General features: G+C 41.1%; 1 protein-coding gene across 9 annotated transcripts in view; it reads left to right on the top strand.

Moving 5' to 3' along the window:
- Nucleotides 1-561: 561 nt before the first annotated feature.
- The window catches only part of Dop1a (DOP1 leucine zipper like protein A), a 102,650-nt gene continuing 83,540 nt past the window's right edge, over nucleotides 562-19,671 (top strand). For 3 of the 9 annotated variants that reach the window (XM_017596105.3, XM_017596108.3, XM_017596107.3), the window contains exon 1: nucleotides 568-694. The gene's annotated coding sequence lies outside the window, so the exon portion shown is untranslated. Of the gene's footprint in view, nucleotides 695-19,671 lie in introns of all 9 variants that reach the window. The other 6 variants (XM_039082549.2, XM_006243503.5, XR_005488357.2 and 3 more) reach the window with 5 other exon arrangements.

Raw genomic sequence — 19,671 nt, forward strand, 5'->3', positions numbered from 1 at the left:
AGTCATTTATCAGAAGGACAATTGCCATCTACTTTTAACTAAAAAATGTTACTTAAATTTTGGCAATACTTAAATATCCACACATAGCGAAATACACAGCGTCCTCAGAATAGCATGCTCCTCATGAGCGGTTTAAAACTTGTATACGAAAAAAAAACAAACATACGAAAAGCAAAAACAAACAAACAACAACAACAACAACAACAACAAAAAGGTTGTAAAACCTTTCTGATACGATGGTCCAGACAAAACTCTTTGGAATAACTGTACGTTTGAAAGAAGACTGGATACAAAAAAAAGTGCTAAACTGTCTCTCAGTTCCACACAGACTCTGAGCCTGAACGTACTCGCAGAAAGTGTTGGTGAGTCCTCTGGATCGTACTTAATACTTCAAAACTGTCTTCAATCCCCCACTCCATCAAAAGGAAGGTTCTTCTGGCTATTGCAAACACCTGCTCATACATTCTCGCCGCCGTCTCCGCGATCGCCCGCGGGAGGGCGCTGTGTCGCCGGCTAGCCGTGGCCGCGGAGCAGCGGACGGGGGCGGGGACCGAGGCCGCCGACGTCGACGCCGGCGTGGGCGCGCGCGGTGCACGCTGGTAGCTGTCACTAGGCCCTCGGCTGGCGGCCTGCGAGCGGCTGCCGCGGTTGCCAAGAGAGCGGTGCCAGCGGGGAGCGGCAGAGCCCGTGGCAGGTAACAGCGTCCCCGCCCCCGGCGCGGTCGCGCCGCGAGACGCGGCACGGTTCGGGCTGGCGTCTCCCGGGCTGGCCTGCGGTGGTAGCGTCGGGGTGTCACCGCCCGGCCCCCACCTGAGCCTTCCTCAGGGATGGAAACGGGGCCCTGACCCGGGCGGGCGGTGGGACCCGGGCCCTGTCCGTCCGCGGCCTTCGGTGGGCAGAGCCGGCGCGGGGCTAAGGGGGGGTGTCACCTGGGCGCGGGTGCCCGGCGCCTTTGTTGGAGGCTTCCTGGCACCCCGTTGCCTCGCCAGCCCGGTGGGTCCCTTTTAGGATTGAGGCGACGCGGAGGCCCGCTGATGTGCAGGTGCAGAAGGTTAGGAAGCAGAGCCAAGTTCACCAAGAGGAAGTTGAGCTAGCACACGGAAGTTGTTAACAGTCCTCACCTTTGATTTCCAGGGCTTTGAAAGTTGCACCAAAACCCTACTTACCTGGTTCCCTCCTCCTCATCCTGTTGAGGAGGGAATAGCACGCAACTATACTTTCTCCTCACTAAGCAAATTGCGTTTTGTTAATTCTTAACGTTATCTTGAAGTTCTGTGGAGTTGAAGCCAAGTCAGATTTAGAGATTGTAGTCAAAACACATTTTTTATTTAATCAGAAAAATACAGGAATCTCCCTCACTTAGTAACTCCGAGCTGTGGAGTCAAAACTTTAAATTCGGGTGGTGATAGCCCCATATGTAGGTGTTAAGGTCTTGTCATTTTGAGGTTAGTTGTATTTGTTCGCGTTAGTATGACCTTTTGTTAGTATCATAGGCCGTCGCTCTGTGCTAACTCACCTGATCATCAACCCCTTGATTCATTGAGCTGACAGAAATTCTAGGTAAATTATAGCCCAGGTAGTCTAAACTCCTTGTGTTAAACTTTGTCATTTCCTCGGAACTGCTAAAAGGAATCTCCAGGTGTGCCTCCTTGGAGGACCCAAAATTTTTTTTTGTTGTTTTACATTTTACTTTATTATGTATTCTTTGAGAATTTCACACATGCGTCTAATGAATTTTTCTTGACATCATCCCATTCTCCATTTCAATTTCTCCCACCTGCCCCTGGTCCGGGGCAACTTCGTATCTTCTTTTTGCTTATTACCCACTGAGTATAATCAGGGCTGCAAACTCTTCTAAATCCCTTTTCTGTATTGTCACAGCTTAGTGCGATGCTCATCCCTCATGGTAGGCCTGGAGCCTCACAACCAGCCAAAGGGTAGAAAATAAATGACCATGGAGAGTTCATTCCAAAAAATGACATTGCTATCATACTATCATACTCTCCCAGAAAGGCTCAAGAACCATCACTGGAGAAGGCCAGAAACACTCTAATAGCCACAGGTCAGGGAGAGGACCCAATTTTTAATAAAGAATTAAAAACGCTGAAGGAAACACAGACCGAAAATTTGGCACTGTGACCCAAATGTTAAGCTTAAATTAATTGCTTTACCCTCTGTTGTGAAGAGCTCTACTTTGTAATTTCGATAGAAGAAACAACTATAGCCTGGGGATTGAGAGCTAAGTTCAAAGTTCTGGCTCTGCTGCTAACTGGGTGTGATCTCTCTAGTCCTCAGCTACTGTGTGTGTTCTAGTGTCTGGTTTTGTTGTTTCGTTTCAGTGGTACTTCAGTGGGAAACCGGGGCCTGGTGCATGCTCAGTAAGATTCAACCACAAGCCTGTGCTCCCAACCCATTGTAAACTTTTTTCTTGGGGTGCTGGGACTGAATGAAGCCTAAGGCCTTGCACATATACAGCCTCAGGAAATTTGAAGAGATCAGGGCTCTCCAAATTGCTATTTCCCCTCAAGACTTATTAAAGCAATAGTTTACTTCCCCTAAACAGTGTTCCAGGTCTGTGGCAACACACTAGATTTAACCAGGTTTAGCTTTCCTTTTCAGTACTGGGGTATTTCTAGTACAAGGCAAACACTCTACCACCCAGCCACACCTCCATCCCCCAAGTTTAACTTTGGTTTGCTTATGAAGGCAGCTCCTCAAAGACTTTATGCTATGCTTGCATGCATATAATTTCCAAAGGAAGGTTCAAATAGCATTTCCCAGATTTAGTTAACCAGCGTGCCCATTTTCTGATGCAGGCTTATGGTAGAATGCTTACCAAGCATGCACGAGGCCCCAGGTTTCATTCCCAGTACTGTTACAATCTCCTAGAATAACACATGATACTAATTTCAGAATCACTGTGACAGAGGTATATCTGCTTCCGAGTGGAAAATGCCACGTATTGGCCCCCTTGTTGCTATCTAAGGTGAATCTTGAACATGAAGATCTAGTGAGACCTCACTGGTATAACAAAAGAAATTAAGTATCCTTAGTAAGGAAAGGTTAATACTGAGGATACATGCATCACTTTTGGTCCTAATGCTTTCATGTATAGAAGGATACCTTTTTTTCCAGTCTCTTGATGCTTTGCTTCAGTTCATATTTTGGCTTGATTTTTGTGATTATTATTGAATGTAGAATGGCCCTTTAAAGTTCCAACAAGTAAAGACTTGTTGATAATGGTCTTACTTTCACTACACTGACTTCTCCCCCTAGTTAGGCATCTCAAAACAATGAAATATGAAAGCTATATAAAATGTATTCAGTGCTTAATGATTTTAAAATCTCAGATAATTGAGAACTAAAGGTCAAAAAAGTCTGATAGTACTATTTCTTGACTGTTTGGAACAGTATCTAAATGTTGAAATTTAAATCCCTTGGCTAAAGTATCCCTGGGCATTTTGTCACCTTCAGGAAGTAACTGACAATCAGGGAGAAAAGACTTAGATCGCAGTGGCTGTCCCTGTCCTTTGCTCTGTTGCTTCTCGGCCTCTGGTCAGGTAAAATGGCATGACAGAAGCTATTAACCTCATGGTGGCCAAGAAAGAGGGGGATTTGGCAAAATTCAGCCCATCCCTGCCATACTCCTCCTCAAGCCCAACCTACTTCCTCTTTGCTTCACCTCTTGAAGTTCCCAAACACACCCACTCCTCCTCACTCCCTGCAAATGGCAGCAGTAGCTGGGGACCAAGCCTTTCGGAAGGTGTCGCTAATATTCAGCCTCAAAGATATCCTGTCTCCTTTATCACTTTGGATAAGTGCTATTAATGTACACCTTAGTTCGAGGGAGTTTAGTATAGATTATTTAATTTACTTGTTTTTTAAGACTGGGTTTCTCTGTGTAGTCCTGGCTGTCCTGGAACTCACTCTATAATACAGGATGGCCTTGAACTCAGAGATCTGATTGCCTATATTCCTGGGCACTGCATACCACCATACCCTGCTTAGAATATTTAATTCCAATAGATAAGCTTTAAATAAGGTGAATTTGACCTCTAAAATAAAACTCTGTAGTAAATATGTAAAGCTAATGTTTTTAGTAGCTCAAAGTTTTTATTTGGCAGTTTATTGTAGGAAAATACCGTTTTGAATCACGTTTCTAAACTGATTTCTCTTTTTCCTTGGTGTTATTTACATCTTTATAAGCCAAGTAAGCCTTCTATGTCAGCGACTTTACATTTACAAATCAAAGATACTATCAAATTTCTTAAAAAAAATTTTCATGCAGTAATATACTTCTATTTAATAATACATTAGTAATGATGCTATAGATTTAACAAATCTATAACCTGCGTAGCTCTTCCTTTATGCTTGTCTGAATTCTGTCTTTTAAGTCCTACCTGAGTACCACTTCATTTTCAGTAATCTCCTCTTCTGCTTTGTCAAAATCTTTTGTCCCTCTGATGGCTAAGTAGATGAATACATGTACATCACAAATGTCTTGATCAAATAATGATTTAATGCAGCATTAAAAAATGTTTCCCATTCACCATATATACAAAATAGTTTCCTGTATAAAACATTTGTGTATTAGTGTGATTATTTTTCCAAAAAGACTTCAGATACACTTTAGTTAACAGTTGATGACTCTTGTTATAAACAGAAAGCAGACATGGGTAAAAAAAAAAAATAAAACAGTCCTGCTGAGAGCTTCTAGCTAGAAATGCATGCTCCCTGAATAAGCCTGAGAATAGCTAGAATTCCAGTGTCATTCTCAGTGCCATCCTGGGTAAGACTTTCTTCTTGGTGTAGTTGGAGGGATTGGAAGAGAATGAATGAACAGAGATACCTTCCTCACCCTAATGCACTGTTACCCTCCCTAGTCCAAAAAGAGTTCATGAAGTCATCTGTCTGGTGGTTGGTGGTCCAAAGTTCCATTAAGTATTTAGTTAATCAAAAATTTGAACTTCTTTTGAAGTCGTATCTGTAGGGAACTTGGGGAATGGCTTTATTAAAATTTCAAAATGTTAGAGCATCCTTTTAAAATACAACTCAAAAATTGGGCCATGGTGATGAACACCTTTAATCCCAGTACTTGGGAGGCAGAGGCAGGCAGATCTGTGAGTTGGAAGCCAGCCTGGTCTACAAAATGAGTTCCAGGACAGCTAGGGCTGTAACAAAAAGAACCCTTAGAAAAACATAGAAAAAACAAAACAAAACAAAAACCCAAACAAGCAAAAAACTGATAGACAACAACTAAAGACCTAAAAGCTCGCAAATACAATACAAAGAAGAAAACTTAATTGATCATTACTGAACCAGCCTATATTTTCAGAACTGTCTTAACTAGTCAGAACTAATATCACATTTAGAATAAAAAGCTAGAACTGCATTTTTAGTAGGATAAGTCATCTTTAAACCTTCTAAAAGGAAGAAAACCAAAATCCTAGAAGCAAGAGCTGACTGTTAAGCAAGTGATCTATCTAGAGGAATAAAATATACACTTTTTAAAAATAACTCTTTATATGCACTTTTAGGCTGAACTTCCTGAGGGAAGGAGTCTGAGAGAGTAGAAAGGTGATGGGCTTAAAGAACAACTCGTTCCTCCTCAGCTCCTCTCTTACCACTTCAAGGTCATATGGCCAATTCTTCATTTCTGCAAATTCCATTTTCCTCTGTTGTAATGAGAAGTGCTTCTGTCATTTCTACCCCCTTCCCCCTGGTATAATGAGAAATGCCCTGTCTTTTGGAAGGACATTCATTCATAGGAACTGGCATGAAAATGGATTCTATGTTCTTTTGCTTGGACATTTTTCTGTCTCAGGTGGCTATGAGAATTTATAGACATGTATCTACATTTTGAGCCAGAAGTTGGCTGTTGTTTTGTGTTCAGAGGCAAAAAGCCTACCGTTTAGTTAGATTGGGGCTCCTATTTTCAAAACAAACAAAAAACAAAAACCCTCATGAGAGGAGCTGTCTGCACTCGCAGTGATTTGCTATTCCACTGGATCTTCGACTGCTGTTAGTTTGAGGCTGGGGCTGCAGCCTCATACTGGATTTAGAAACCGGCTGCTTAATCTGTGTCCTTAGAAAGACTGGACCCCTAAGAAGTGGTCTCTTCATTGTTCGTCTCCTAAAACATAAAACAGTGGTATAGGTGCCACAGATGAGCTGTCATTGAATGACAGCTGACAATCACAGTGACTAGAAATGAACAGCAGTCTTAGTGCTTTGAATCAAGAAAGTGTGTTTCCTCATTTTCAGTTACTTTTGGTTTTGATCTATAATGTTGAAAAAGAAAAATGTCAGCTGCTTAAAATCTTTTCAATATGCTACTTTTATAAAACTTCAGATAAATTTTCTAGAATATTTTGTACGCCACAAATACCATCCCAGATGACTAATTATCCATTTTTTTTAAAAGACAGAACTGGCACAGTGACTTTTCCAAATACTCTAACAGATATCTTACCATGTGGAACTTTTTATATTTTTTCCTGAAGAGTATTTTCTTAAGAAAATAACGAAGTATAGTACTTGCTTTACAGCTACTCTGTCATTTTGGCAATCATATTTCAGTGACTTTCTTACTGTGAACAAGGGCATCATCGATTGGAAACTCAGCGTTGAGCCTGAATGGGGTTCTAGCATCATAATTACTTACGGCCTCAAAGTGCCTTCTCCAGGCCTACCTGATTCTATCACTTGATGCAGTTAATTTTTTTAAAGATTTTATTTATTCATTTTATATATGACAAATACACTGTCACTGTCTTCAGACATACCAGAAGAGGGCATCAGATCTCATTACAGATGGTTGTGAGCCACCATGTGGTTGCTGGGATTTGAACTCACGACCTCTGGAAGAGCAGTCAGTGCTCTTAACCGCTAAGCCATCTCTCCAGCCCCGATGCAGTTAATTTAATGTGATCTGATAACCACTATACTATGTCTTTTAGAATACAGAATCTATGCCTCCCTTTCTTTTAATTTTTTATTAGCTATAGTTCTTTTTTTTTTTTTTTTTTTTTTTTTCAGAGCTGGGGACCGAACCCAGGGCCTTGCGCTTGCTAGGCAAGCACTCTACCACTGAACTAAATCCCCAACCCCTGTATTTCTTTACTTACACTTCAAATGTTGTTCCTCTTCCCAGTTTCCTGTCCATAATCCTCTATCCCACTCTCCCATATGGGTATCCACCCCCATACATCTCCCTTACTGCCCCTCCCATATTCTCCTGTACTGGAGGTCCAACCTTGGCAGGACCAAGGGCTTCCCCTTCCCCTGATGCCCCAACAAGGCTATTCTCTGCTACATATGCAGTTGGAGCCCTGGGTCAGTCCATGTATAGTCTTTCAGTAGTGGTTTAGTCCCTGGAAGCTCTGGTTGGTTGGCATTGTTGTTTTTATCAGGTTGCAAGCTCCTTCAACTCTTTCAATACTTCCTCTAATACCCCCCAAGGGGGTCCTGTTCTCAGTTCAGTAACTGATACTAGCATTGACTTCTGTATTGGACATGCTCTGGATGTGTCTCTCAGGAGAGATCTATATCCGGTCCCTTTCAGCATGCATTTTCTAGCTTCATCAATCGTATCTAGTTTTGGTGGTTGTATGTATATATGTATATGGGCCACATGTAAGGCAGGCTCTGAATGGCCGTTACTTGAGTCGCTGCTCTAAACTTTGCTTCCATATCCCCTCCTATGGATATTTTTTCCCCCTTTTAAGAAGGAGTGGGAGCATCTGCATTTGGTCATCCTTCTTCTTGAGCTTCCTGTGATCTGTGACTGCGTCTTGTATACCCCCCTTTTTAATTTCATTGATCATGCATTTATTTTTATGAATTGAGTACTGAACCTTAGAAGTGACTGATATTCTGGGGATTCATAGTAGATCTGTCGATCTCTGTTGTAGGGCACTTACTAGGAAACAAGATGTTTTACAGTCATCTGCTGTGTCATACTATTACCATGCCTACAGCATGCAGCAAAGCCAGGAACACCAAACATGTATCTTCTTTGAAAAGCAAAGTGTATTTAGAACTTCCCCTAGTGAGGACTCCTAGTACTGGAGGATATAGAGTCTGAATGGTCATCTTTTATAGCAGCTAGGCAAGGCTTGCAGTCGTGGGACTGGGACTGGGCCTACGTTCAGCAGGCCCAAAAAAAGAAAAAATGTTAATTGTGAATAAATTCTTCTAGCTAGGTATTGCTGCATGCCAAGTCGAATTGGTTACTTTTCTTACTGCTGTGACCAAATACCTGATGAGAAGGAAGTTAAGGGAGGAAGGGGTCCTGTTGGCTTATAGCTTAAGGGTACAGTCCATCCTGAGTGAGGCAGCTGGTCACATTGTGTCTACAGAAAGGAAGCAGAGAGATGAATACCGTGTTCGGCTGCTTTCCTCAGCCTTTGCTTTTTAGTCAGTCTAGGACCTCACTCCAGGAAGGATGTCACTGGTGTGCTGGCTCTTCCCTCAGAGGAGCCTTTGGTAAGTTCTCACACAGGCAAGGCTTGAAGTACGTCTTGTATGTGATTCCAAATGCTGCCAGCTCACCGTGAAATTTAACCATTATCTAAGTCATCTCAAGTTGTACTGACTTAAAATACTATATGTCACAATTCAGTAGGGTTTTTTTTGTTTTGTTTTCATTTTTTGTTTGTTTGATTGATTCTTTGATTTTTTTTCAAAAATGATAGAGGGCCTTGGCTATGAAGTACTGCCCCACCTCCACCCCTTGTGGTATTGCAGCTGCCAGTTGGTCAGAGCTGCAAACATCCGGTTTAATTTAGGTTGGTGAATCTACTTCTAAGGTAGTTTACTCACAGGACTAACAAGGGTTTTGTTTGGTTGTTTTTGTTTTTGTTTTTGTTTTCTTGCTGTTAGGCAAAGCACCTCCCTAACTGAGTCTTCAGCAGTAGTTCTCAACTTTCCTGCTGCTGCCACCCTTTAATACAGGGTTGCCTGATTAATCCTTTTGACAAAGACAGTATACCCCAGAATGAGTGATCCAAGAAACATCAAGGTAGGAGCTGCCATATTTTCTAGCCCTGGGCTGAGGTGTAACTAAGTTCACAAGTAGCATTTAAGGTACAAATCTTAGTCGTTTTAATTTTTGTTACTTCCCTCATATTCAACATCCCCATCTGCCTTTCTCTTAGGAAAACACACAGCGAACAAAACAGAACCTTGCATATGCTAGGCATTGAGCTGTATCTTGAGCCTCTAATTGATATTCTTTAGGGACATTACCTAGTCATTCTTTTTTCAAGTTTTTAAAACATTGTCATAAATAGGAAACACTTGATGTAATTTTAAAACTATACAGCAAAAACTCTTTCCCATCCTTCCCGTCATTCATTTGCCTGATGTCTATCTGTCTATAGAAGATAGCTTTATTTCTCTGTTAGTTTTAAGAAGTATCATACATACAAATTAATATATACCTGCCTTTCTTGCGTAAGTTACAACTTTGTAAGTACTCCTCCATCTTGAGATATATATATATATATATATATATATATGTATATATATATATATATATATATATATATATCTTGGAAGCATTTTCTAAATCAGTACAAAGAGTTAGTTTATTCTTTATACCAGCTGAGCATGGTAAAAACACTGTGGTCCAGTGTTGATGATGTTTATTGATTATGAACTGTGGTGAAGCACTCGCTAGAAGCGAATGTGAAAGCTAAATTTGTAGACGAGGCTCCTCTGTCATTGGGATTGTGACCCTGGGAGTCCCAAGTCAATTACAGGGAAACAAGGTGATCTCTAAGACAGGAACAATATACAGTGAAGCCGAGGACAGAAATGAATGAGAGCAGGCTGGAAGGTCAGGAAGACTGCTGGTTCTATACAAGATCTGAGACCTTGAAGGATGACTAGGGGCTAACCAGGTATTACGGTTGGGATTTAATGTTTGAGACAAGAAATTCAAAGCTGGCTTTAAAAAAGATGAAAGGGCAACAGTACTCAAAACAGTGTGGTGCTAGGATAAAGACATAGGGACCATGGAATAAAATGGAACAAACTATATCAACACCTTGCAGAAAAATGAAATTTGATCTTCACATCCTCCAAAAGTAATTAAAGACCTAAGCATAAGATATCAGACAAAAATTCATCCTAGGAAAAAGGCATAGAGAAAAGCAATGCGTCTCCGACAACACATCAGAAGCACAGACAGTACACAGTGAGAAAGCAGCCCATGGAGCAGGAGAAAAGACGAGTCTAGCGTACATAAATTCAGCTACACACGTCTGATTAAAAGGTGGCACAAGCCCGTGAGAAGATATTTCTCCAAAGCTCTCAATGTCCAACACACATGCAAAGAAGCCAGTGTCACAGTGTGAATGAAAGCTGCAGAAATACTACTCTCAGCCCTTAGGGCGGCTCATTCCAAAGCAAACCCTACACAGAAAATAGTGCTAGTGTATCTGTAGAAGAATTAGAACCCTGTGTGCAGTGGACAGGAACATAAAATGAAAAATAGAATGTTAGTTCCCCAAAGCATTGAACACTGGAGTGGGGAAATAAAGCACTTGCCACACAAGCATAAGAACTGCAGTTTGGTTCTCCAGAACCCACTAAATGCTGGGTGAGCCTGGTGGACTGCCTGTAAGGCTGCTTGGGAGGCAGAGAGGGATTCCTTCAGAACAACCTGGCCAGCTAGATTAGTGCACATAGGTGAGCTTGTGGTTGAGATAATAACTAACACACACACACACACACACACACACACACACACACACACACACACGATCCTGTACAAACACAAACACAAATGCAAACCACACACATAAAAAATTCCATAGGTAGAGACTGAAAGAAATGTCAGAAAAGACAAGCGTCGTGTGGTTTTGCTTATGGGAAGTAGCTGTAGTAGTCAAATTTGCATAAACAGAAACCGAATGGTGGGTGCCAGGAACAGGGCAGGGAGAGGAAATGGAGACTGTTAGTGGATATAGGGAGTTTTAGGCTTGCAAGATGAAAGTCAGAGAAGATTCTACAACTTCGTTTACTTATAATTACTGATACAGCTGTCTCTGAGAGGCTCTGCCAGAGCCTGACAAATACAGAGGCAGATGCTTGCAGCCAACCATTGGACTAAGAACAGGGTCCCCAATGGAGGAGTAAGAGAAAGGAATGAAGGAGCCAAAGGTGTTTGCAACCTCATAGGAAGAGCAACAATATCAACCAAGCAGACCCCCCCACCCCCCACCCAGAGATTCCAGGGACTAAACCACCAACCAAAGAGTACACATGGAGGGACCCTTGGCTCCCGGCACATATGTAGCAGAGGATGGCCTTGTTAAGTGTCAATGGGAGGAGAGGCCCTTGGTCCTGTGAAGGCTCAATGATGCCCCAGTGTAGGGGTATGCCAGGGTAAGGAAGGAGTGAATGGGTGAATGGGGGGCACCCTCATAGACGCAGGGGGGTATGGACTAGAGGGTGTCCAGAGGGGATACCAGGAAAGGAGATAACATTTGAAATATAAATAAAATATCCAATAAAAAAAAGAAAAATAGACACTCAGTTAATGAGACAGTAAAATTTAGGTTGCTTTACAGCTTTAAAAGATGACAAGCTGTTAGAGAACAAAGCATATGTACATTCAAAGTACTCTAGTGTGATTTAAACCATGTCATCAAATAAAGAATGAGCCAAGTCAGGATCCATTCAAGTAAGGTGCCAGTCAGAGGCATAGTGTTAAGTATCATCTAATAGTAAGGCTCAGGTGACAAAGAGAAGCAGGGTCAGAGCTAGAAAAGACATCAGGGTAGGGAGAAAGTCTTGACCAGTGGGTGTAGCTGATATTTTGCCTTCAGGAAGAGAAGTGCAAATGATAGGATTGAATGTGTGGGTCCCAGTACTAAAAAGACTTGTAACTGAGACTCTGAACCTGTGTCACTTCCCAGGAATTAAATGTCAGAATTCTAGTGGGGCATTTCTTACATGCTAAGAAAACTACGAAGATTCAAGTGGATTATCAGACTTACCTTTCTGAACTTCCTGAGGGAGTAATGTGCTCTGCTTTTTACTTGTAAAAGTAATTGGCTCTTGGAGTATAATGACAGCACAGGAATCTGCTGTAATTTAAATAAAACATTCAGGATCTGTGGATAGAAGTTCACTCTGAAAGATAGGCACATTTGTGAACATTGCTAAAACTGTTCCAAAAGCAAATCCTCCTTATCACCAAAATACACCAGGTAGCTGTGAGGTGGGGGACAGTGGTGCTGTTAACAGTTCTGCTTGCTTCCCAGAGCTTGTGTGAAACTTTTCTCCACATATTCTCCCATTCCCTTGAGTGGACTAATATGTAGACATAAGATATACTCAATTTGGATTTCATTTTCACCTCTAAACTTACTGATATGCTAATACATTCCTGTATAATATTTCATCCAATCATTGACGTGTACAGACATAACTGTATTTGGTCCATGTAGATAATTTAAATTTTATCAATGCATTATTTTAATATTCAGGCTGTCTTTCCTTGTCATCTAAAAATGTCATTTCTTCATACATAAACAGTGTATATACAAAGAAATAAAACATTTCAATACTAGCAAATGGTAAGTCTGAAAAATATGATTGTTTATTTTTCTATTAAAATTATTTTATACAATATATTTTGATCATATCCTTTCCCAACTCTTCCCAGAGTCTACCCACCACCTAACTTCATGGTCATTATGCACTCTCTTGTGCTTCCTAGCACTCTCCCTCCCTCAAGTTCTAGCTTGCCCTCTTTGTCTCTGTCTCTCTCAAAAACCAAACAAAAAGGAAAACACAAAAAGGGGTGGGGTATGGTGTTGTTAGCTAACCACTTCTAGACATGGCCTGCCCCTGAGCATAGTAGGCATAACCAATGACAGAAATAAGTGACAATACATACAAACACACCCTGAGCAGAGACCAGGAAGCCAAAAACAAAGACTAAGGTGAATTATTACTTAGAGTAAGATGAATGGCTAGAAAGGTGGTTGTTGACTTGCTGGCATTTGTGTGGGCTGTCTCCTGGAAGCACTGTGCCATAAGACACTTTTGAGCTGTCTAAACTGTAAATAGAGGAAAATATTGAATGTGAGAAACCTTTCTGGGGCTGGGGATTTAGCTCAGTGGTAGAGCGCTTGCCTAGGAAGCGCAAGGCCCTGGGTTCAGTCCCCAGCTCCGAAAAAAAAAAAAAAAAAAAGAAAAAGAAACCTTTCATAAACTTTTGCTATGTGAGAGAGAACAGAGAAACTGGTTGCCAGCCAGAGAGGGCTTGTAGAAATCCCTCTAGAAGGTAATGAATTTTGACTTTACACTCAGAGCTGCATAGATGCTTTTTTCTTTTTTTTTTATGCCCTTGGATCTGGTGCACAGATGTTTAGAACTATAATAATTTTTTTCTTTATTAATTGAGTATTTCTTATTTACATTTCGATTGTTATTCCCTTTCCCGGTTTCCAGGCCAACATCCCCCAACCTCTCCCCCTCCCCTTCTCTACAGGTATTCCCCTCCCCTTCCTCCCCCCATTACCGCCCTCTCCTCAACAATCCCGTTCACTGGGGGTTCAGTCTTGGCAGGACCAAGGGCTTCCCCATCCACTGGTGCTCTTACTAGACTATGCATTGCTACCCATGAGGTCACAGTCCAGGGTCAGTCCATGTATAGTCTTTAGGTAGTGGCTTAGTCCCTGGAAGCTCTGGTTGCTTGACATTGTTGTTCATATGGGGTCTTGAGCCCCTTCAAGCTCTTCCAGTCCTTTCTCTGATTCCTTCAACGGGGGGTCCTGTTCTCACTTCAGTGGTTTGCTGCTGGCATTCGCCTATGTATTTGCTATATTCTGGCTGTGTCTCTACATCCGGTTCCTGTTGGTCTGCACTTCTTTACTTCATCCATCTTGTCTAATTGGGTGGCTGTATATGTATGGGCCACATGTGGGGCAGGCTCTGAATGGGTGTTCCTTCTGCCTCTCTTTTAATCTTTCCCTCCCTATTCTCTGCCAAGGGTATTCTTGTTCCCCTTTGAAAGAAGTAGTGAAGCATTCGCATTTTTTTTAATTTTTATTATAATTTTATTTTTAAGATATTCATACATATATATATAATAAATATGATCATATACACCTCTCATTTCCCTCCTGTATCTCACAGTGTACTTTTGGCATGTCTTCTCTATTTCATGTCTTTTTTTTTTTTTTTATTAACTTGAGTATTTCTTATATACATTTCAAGTGTTATTCCCTTTCCCGGTTTCCGGGCAAACATCCCCCTCCCCCCTCCCCTTCCTTATGGGTGTTCCCCTCCCAACCCTCCCCCCATTGCCGCCCTCCCCCCATAGACTAGTTCACTGGGGGTTCAGTCTTAGCAGGACCCAGGGCTTCCCCTTCCACTGGTGCTCTTACTAGGATATTCATTGCTACCTATGGGGTCAGAGTCCAGGGTCAGTCCATGTATAGTCTTTAGGTAGTGGCTTAGTCCCTGGAAGCTCTGGTTGCTTGGCATTGTTGTACTTTTGGGGTCTCGAGCCCCTTCAAGCTCTTCCAGTTCATTCTCTGATTCCTTCAATAGAGGACCTATTCTCAGTTCAGTGGTTTGCTGCTGGCATTCGCCTCTGTATTTGCTGTATTCTGGCTGTGTCTCTCAGGAGCGATCTACATCCGGCTCCTGTCAGTCTGCACTTCTTTGCTTCATCCATCTTGTCTAATTGGGTGGCTGTATATGTATGGGCCACATGTGGGGCAGGCTCTGAATGGGTGTTCCTTAAGTCTCTGTTTTAATCTTTGCCTCTCCCTTCCCTGCCAAGGGTATTCTTTTTCCTCATTTAAAGAAGGAGTGAAGCATTCACATTTTGATCATCCGTCTTGAGTTTCGTTTGTTCTAGGGATCTAGGGTAATTCAAGCATTTGGGCTAATAGCCACTTATCAATGAGTGCATACCAAGTATGTCTTTCTGTGATTGGGTTAGCTCACTCAGGATGATATTTTCCAGTTCCAACCATTTGCCTATGAATTTCATAAACTCGTTGTTTTTGATAGCTGAGTAATATTCCATTGTGTAGATGTACCACATTTTCTGTATCCATTCCTCTGTTGAAGGGCATCTGGGTTCTTTCCATTTTCTGGCTATTATAAATAAGGCTGCGATGAACATAGTGGAGCACGTGTCTCTTTTATATGTTGAGGCATCTTTTGGGTATATGCCCAAGAGAGGTATAGCTGGATCCTCAGGCAGTTCAATGTCCAATTTTCTGAGGATCCTCCAGACTGATTTCCAGAATGGTTTTACCAGTCTGCAATCCCACCAACAATGGAGGAGTGTTCCTCTTTCTCCACATCATCGCCAGCATCTGCTGTCACCTGAGTTTTTGATCTTAGCCAATCGCACTGGTGTGAGGTGAAATCTCAGGGTTGTTTTGATTTGCATTTCCCTTATGACTAAAGATGTTGAACATTTCTTTAGGTGTTTCTCAGCCATTCGGCATTCCTCAGCTGTGAATTCTTTGTTTAGCTCTGAACCCCATTTTCTAATAGGGTTATTTGTTTCCCTGCGGTCTAACTTCTTGAGTTCTTTGTATATTTTGGATATAAGGCCTCTATCTGTTGTAGGATTGGTAAAGATCTTTTCCCAATCTGTTGGTTGCCGTTTTGTCCTAACCACAGTGTCCTTTGCCTTACAGAAGCTTTGCAGTTTTATGAGATCCCATTTGTCGATTCTTGATCTTAGAGCATAAGCCATTGGTGTTTTGTTCAGGAAATTTTTTCCAGTGCCCATGTGTTCCAGATGTTTCCCTAGTTTTTCTTCTATTAGTTTGAGTGTGTCTGGTTTGATGTGGAGGTCCTTGATCCACTTGGACTTAAGCTTTGTACAGAGTGATAAGCATGGATCGATCTGCATTCTTCTACATGTTGCTCTCCAGTTGAACCAGCACCATTTGCTGAAAATGCTATCTTTTTTCCATTGGATGGTTTTGGCTCCTTTGTCAAAAATCAAGTGACCATAGGTGTGTGGGTTCATTTCTGGGTCTTCAATTCTATTCCATTGGTCTATCTGTCTGTCTCTGTACCAATACCATGCAGTTTTTATCACTATTGCTCTGTAATACTGCTTGAGTTCAGGGATAGTGATTCCCCCTGAAGTCCTTTTATTGTTGAGGATAGCTTTAGCTATCCTGGGTTTTTTGTTATTCCAGATGAATTTGCAAATTGTTCTGTCTAACTCTTTGAAGAATTGGATTGGTATTTTGATGGGGATTGCATTGAATCTGTAGATCGCTTTTGGTAAAATGGCCATTTTTACTATATTAATCCTGCCAATCCATGAGCATGGGAGATCTTTCCATCTTCTGAGGTCTTCTTCAATTTCTTTCTTCAGAGTCTTGAAGTTCTTATTGTACAGATCTTTTACTTGCTTGGTTAAAGTCACACCGAGGTATTTTATATTATTTGGGACTATTATGAAGGGTGTCGTTTCCCTAATTTCTTTCTCGGCTTGTTTCTCTTTTGTATAGAGGAAGGCAACTGATTTATTTGAGTTAATTTTATACCCAGCCACTTTGCTGAAGTTGTTTATCAGCTTTAGTAGTTCTCTGGTGGAACTTTTGGGATCACTTAAATATACTATCATATCATCTGCAAATAGTGATATTTTGACCTCTTCTTTTCTGATCTGTATCCCCTAGATCTCCTTTTGTTGTCTGATTGCTCTGGCTAGAACTTCAAGAACTATATTGAATAAGTAGGGAGAGAGTGGGCAACCTTGTCTAGTCCCTGATTTTAGTTGGATTGCTTCAAGTTTCTTTCCATTTAGTTTAATGTTAGCAACTGGTTTGCTGTATATGGCTTTTACTATGTTTAGGTATGGGCCTTGAATTCCTATTCTTTCCAGGACTTTTATCATGAAGGGGTGTTGAATTTTGTCAAATGCTTTCTCAGCATCTAATGAAATGATCATGTGGTTCTGTTCTTTCAGTTTGTTTATATAATGGATCACGTTGATGGTTTTCCGTATATTAAACCATCCCTGCATGCCTGGGATGAAGCCTACTTGATCATGGTGGATGATTGTTTTGATGTGCTCTTGAATTCGGTTTGCCAGAATTTTATTGAGTATTTTTGCGTCGATATTCATAAGGGAAATTGGTCTGAAGTTCTCTTTCTTTGTTGTGTCTTTGTGTGGTTTAAGTATAAGAGTAATTGTGGCTTCATAGAAGGAATTCAGTAGGGCTCCATCTGTTTCAATTTTGTGGAATAGTTTGGATAATATTGGTATGAGGTCTTCTATGAAGGTCTGATAGAATTCTGCACTAAACCCGTCTGGACCTGGGCTCTTTTTGGTTGGGAGACCTTTAATGACTGCTTCTATTTCCTTAGGAGTTATGGGGTTGTTTAACTGGTTTATCTGTTCCTGATTTAACTTCGATACCTGGTATCTGTCTAGGAAATTGTCCATTTCCTGAAGATTTTCAAGTTTTGTTGAATATACGCTTTTATAGTAAGATCTGATGATTTTTTGAATTTCCTCTGAATCTGTAGTTATGTCTCCCTTTTCATTTCTGATTTTGTTAATTTGGACGCACTCTCTGTGTCCTCTCGTTAGTCTGGCTAAGGGTTTATCTATCTTGTTGATTTTCTCAAAGAACCAACTTTTAGTTCTGTTGATTCTTTCTATGGTCCTTTTTGTTTCTACTTGGTTGATTTCAGCTCTGAGTTTGATTATTTCCTGCCTTCTACTCCTCCTGGGTGTATTTGCTTCTTTTTGCTCTAGAGCTTTTAGGTGTGCTGTCAAGCTGCTGACATATGCTCTCTCCTGTTTCTTTCTGCAGGCACTCAGAGCTATGAGTTTTCCTCTTAGCACAGCTTTCATTGTGTCCCATCAGTTTGGGTATGTTGTACCTTCATTTTCATTAAATTCTAAAAAGTTTTTAATTTCTTTCTTTATTTCTTCCTTGACCAGGTTATCGTTGAATAGAGCATTGTTCAAGTTCCATGTATGTGTGGGCATTCTTCCCTTATCGTTATTGAAGACCAGCTTTAGCCCGTGGTGGTCTGATAGGACACATGGGATTATTTCTATCTTTCTGTATCTGTTGAGGCCTGTTTTATGACCAATTATACGGTCAATTTTGGAGAAAGTACTATGAGGTGTTGAGAAGAATGTATATCCTTTTGTTTTAGGATAGAATGTTCTATAAATATCTGTTAAGTATATTTGGTTCATGGCTTCTCTTAGTCTGTCTACGTCTCTGTTTAATTTCTGTTTCCATGACCTGTCCATTGATGAGAGTGGGGTGTTGAAATCTCCTACTACTATTGTGTGAGGTCCAATGTGTGTTTTGAGCTTTAGTAAGGTTCCTTTTATGTATGTAGGTGCCCTTGTATTTGGGGCATAGATATTTAGGATTGAGAGTTCATCTTGGTGGATTTTTCCTTTGATGAATATGAAGTGTCCTTCCTTATCTTTTTTGATGACTTTTAGTTGAAAATCGATTTTATTCAATATTAGAATGGCTACTCCAGCTTGCTTCTTCAGACCATTTGCTTGGAAAGTTTGTGTTCAAGGGGAGTAGAATACTAAGGATTCTGAGCATTGAAAAGGGAGTGAAACCAGCCACAGCAGAGGAGGACCTTTAGTGTCCTTTGTTCCCAACAGGAAAAACAGGGAATGTGAATATAGGGCAAGCTTGTTGTAGGTTTGCTGGAGGGGAACTGAAAGCATTCTTCATGCTTCTTCTTCTTTGTAATTATTACATCTTACTTTGATTGTGTTTACTTTTTTTATTTGTGATTAATGTGGTTTTGCTTCCCTGCCCAGACTTTAGATTGCCGGTGTCCTCTGCCTTGGCTTCCTGAGTACTCTCCAGGCCTCTGCTGCGTCACCCCAGGTCTTAGCTGTAGTTGAAGTAGATTTCAGTAATTAAGGAGAGAAGATACGGTTAGAGTTTTGGGAAGAGAAGATGTGAAATAGTTGTGCTAAGATGAGAAAATTAAGGAAAAATCGTGGATTAGGACCGTGGTACAGCCAACCAACCAGGTTAGATTATTTTTCTCCAGCATTACTCAGGTACAGGCATTTAAAAAAGCAAGTGAGCAGAAGTAAAGTTGGATTTTTCTCTCGTAGAAGTTAGAATGGCTCAGCGGTTAAGAACACTGGCTGGGGGTTGGGGATTTAGCTCAGTGGTAGAGTGCTTGCCTAGCAAGCACAAGGCCCTGGGTTCGGTCCCCAGATCTGAAAAAAAAAAAAAAGAACACTGGCTGTTCCTTTGGAGGTCCTGAGTTCTCAGAAGTGACTAGTTTTATAAGTTTGTTAACAAAATAATTGGTTAAAGATTATTTATCATCAAGTTAACATTGAACCTCGGAACTTTTAGCCAAAGTGAAATAGACATACTAATTGTCACATTAAATTTCAAGATGGTAGAAATTAGTGATAAATTTTCATTTAGTCAAAAACATTTGGTAAGAACATTAATATATAGCCTTTTTTCTCCCTTTCCTGGCCAAACAGGGTGTTCTTTCTCAATTACTGGTGTTTGTCAGAATTTATTTATATACTTGCACTGTGATCAAAACAGCCATCAGGTGTGTCTTTATAAAGGAGTACTGGGGGTGAAGAGATAGCTGAATAGTCAAGACTATGCCCAGCTCTTGTAGAGGGTCTGAGTTTGG

Source organism: Rattus norvegicus, chromosome 8 (assembly GCF_036323735.1).
Source record: "Rattus norvegicus strain BN/NHsdMcwi chromosome 8, GRCr8, whole genome shotgun sequence".
In the NCBI taxonomy this organism is placed as follows: domain Eukaryota; kingdom Metazoa; phylum Chordata; class Mammalia; order Rodentia; family Muridae; genus Rattus; species Rattus norvegicus.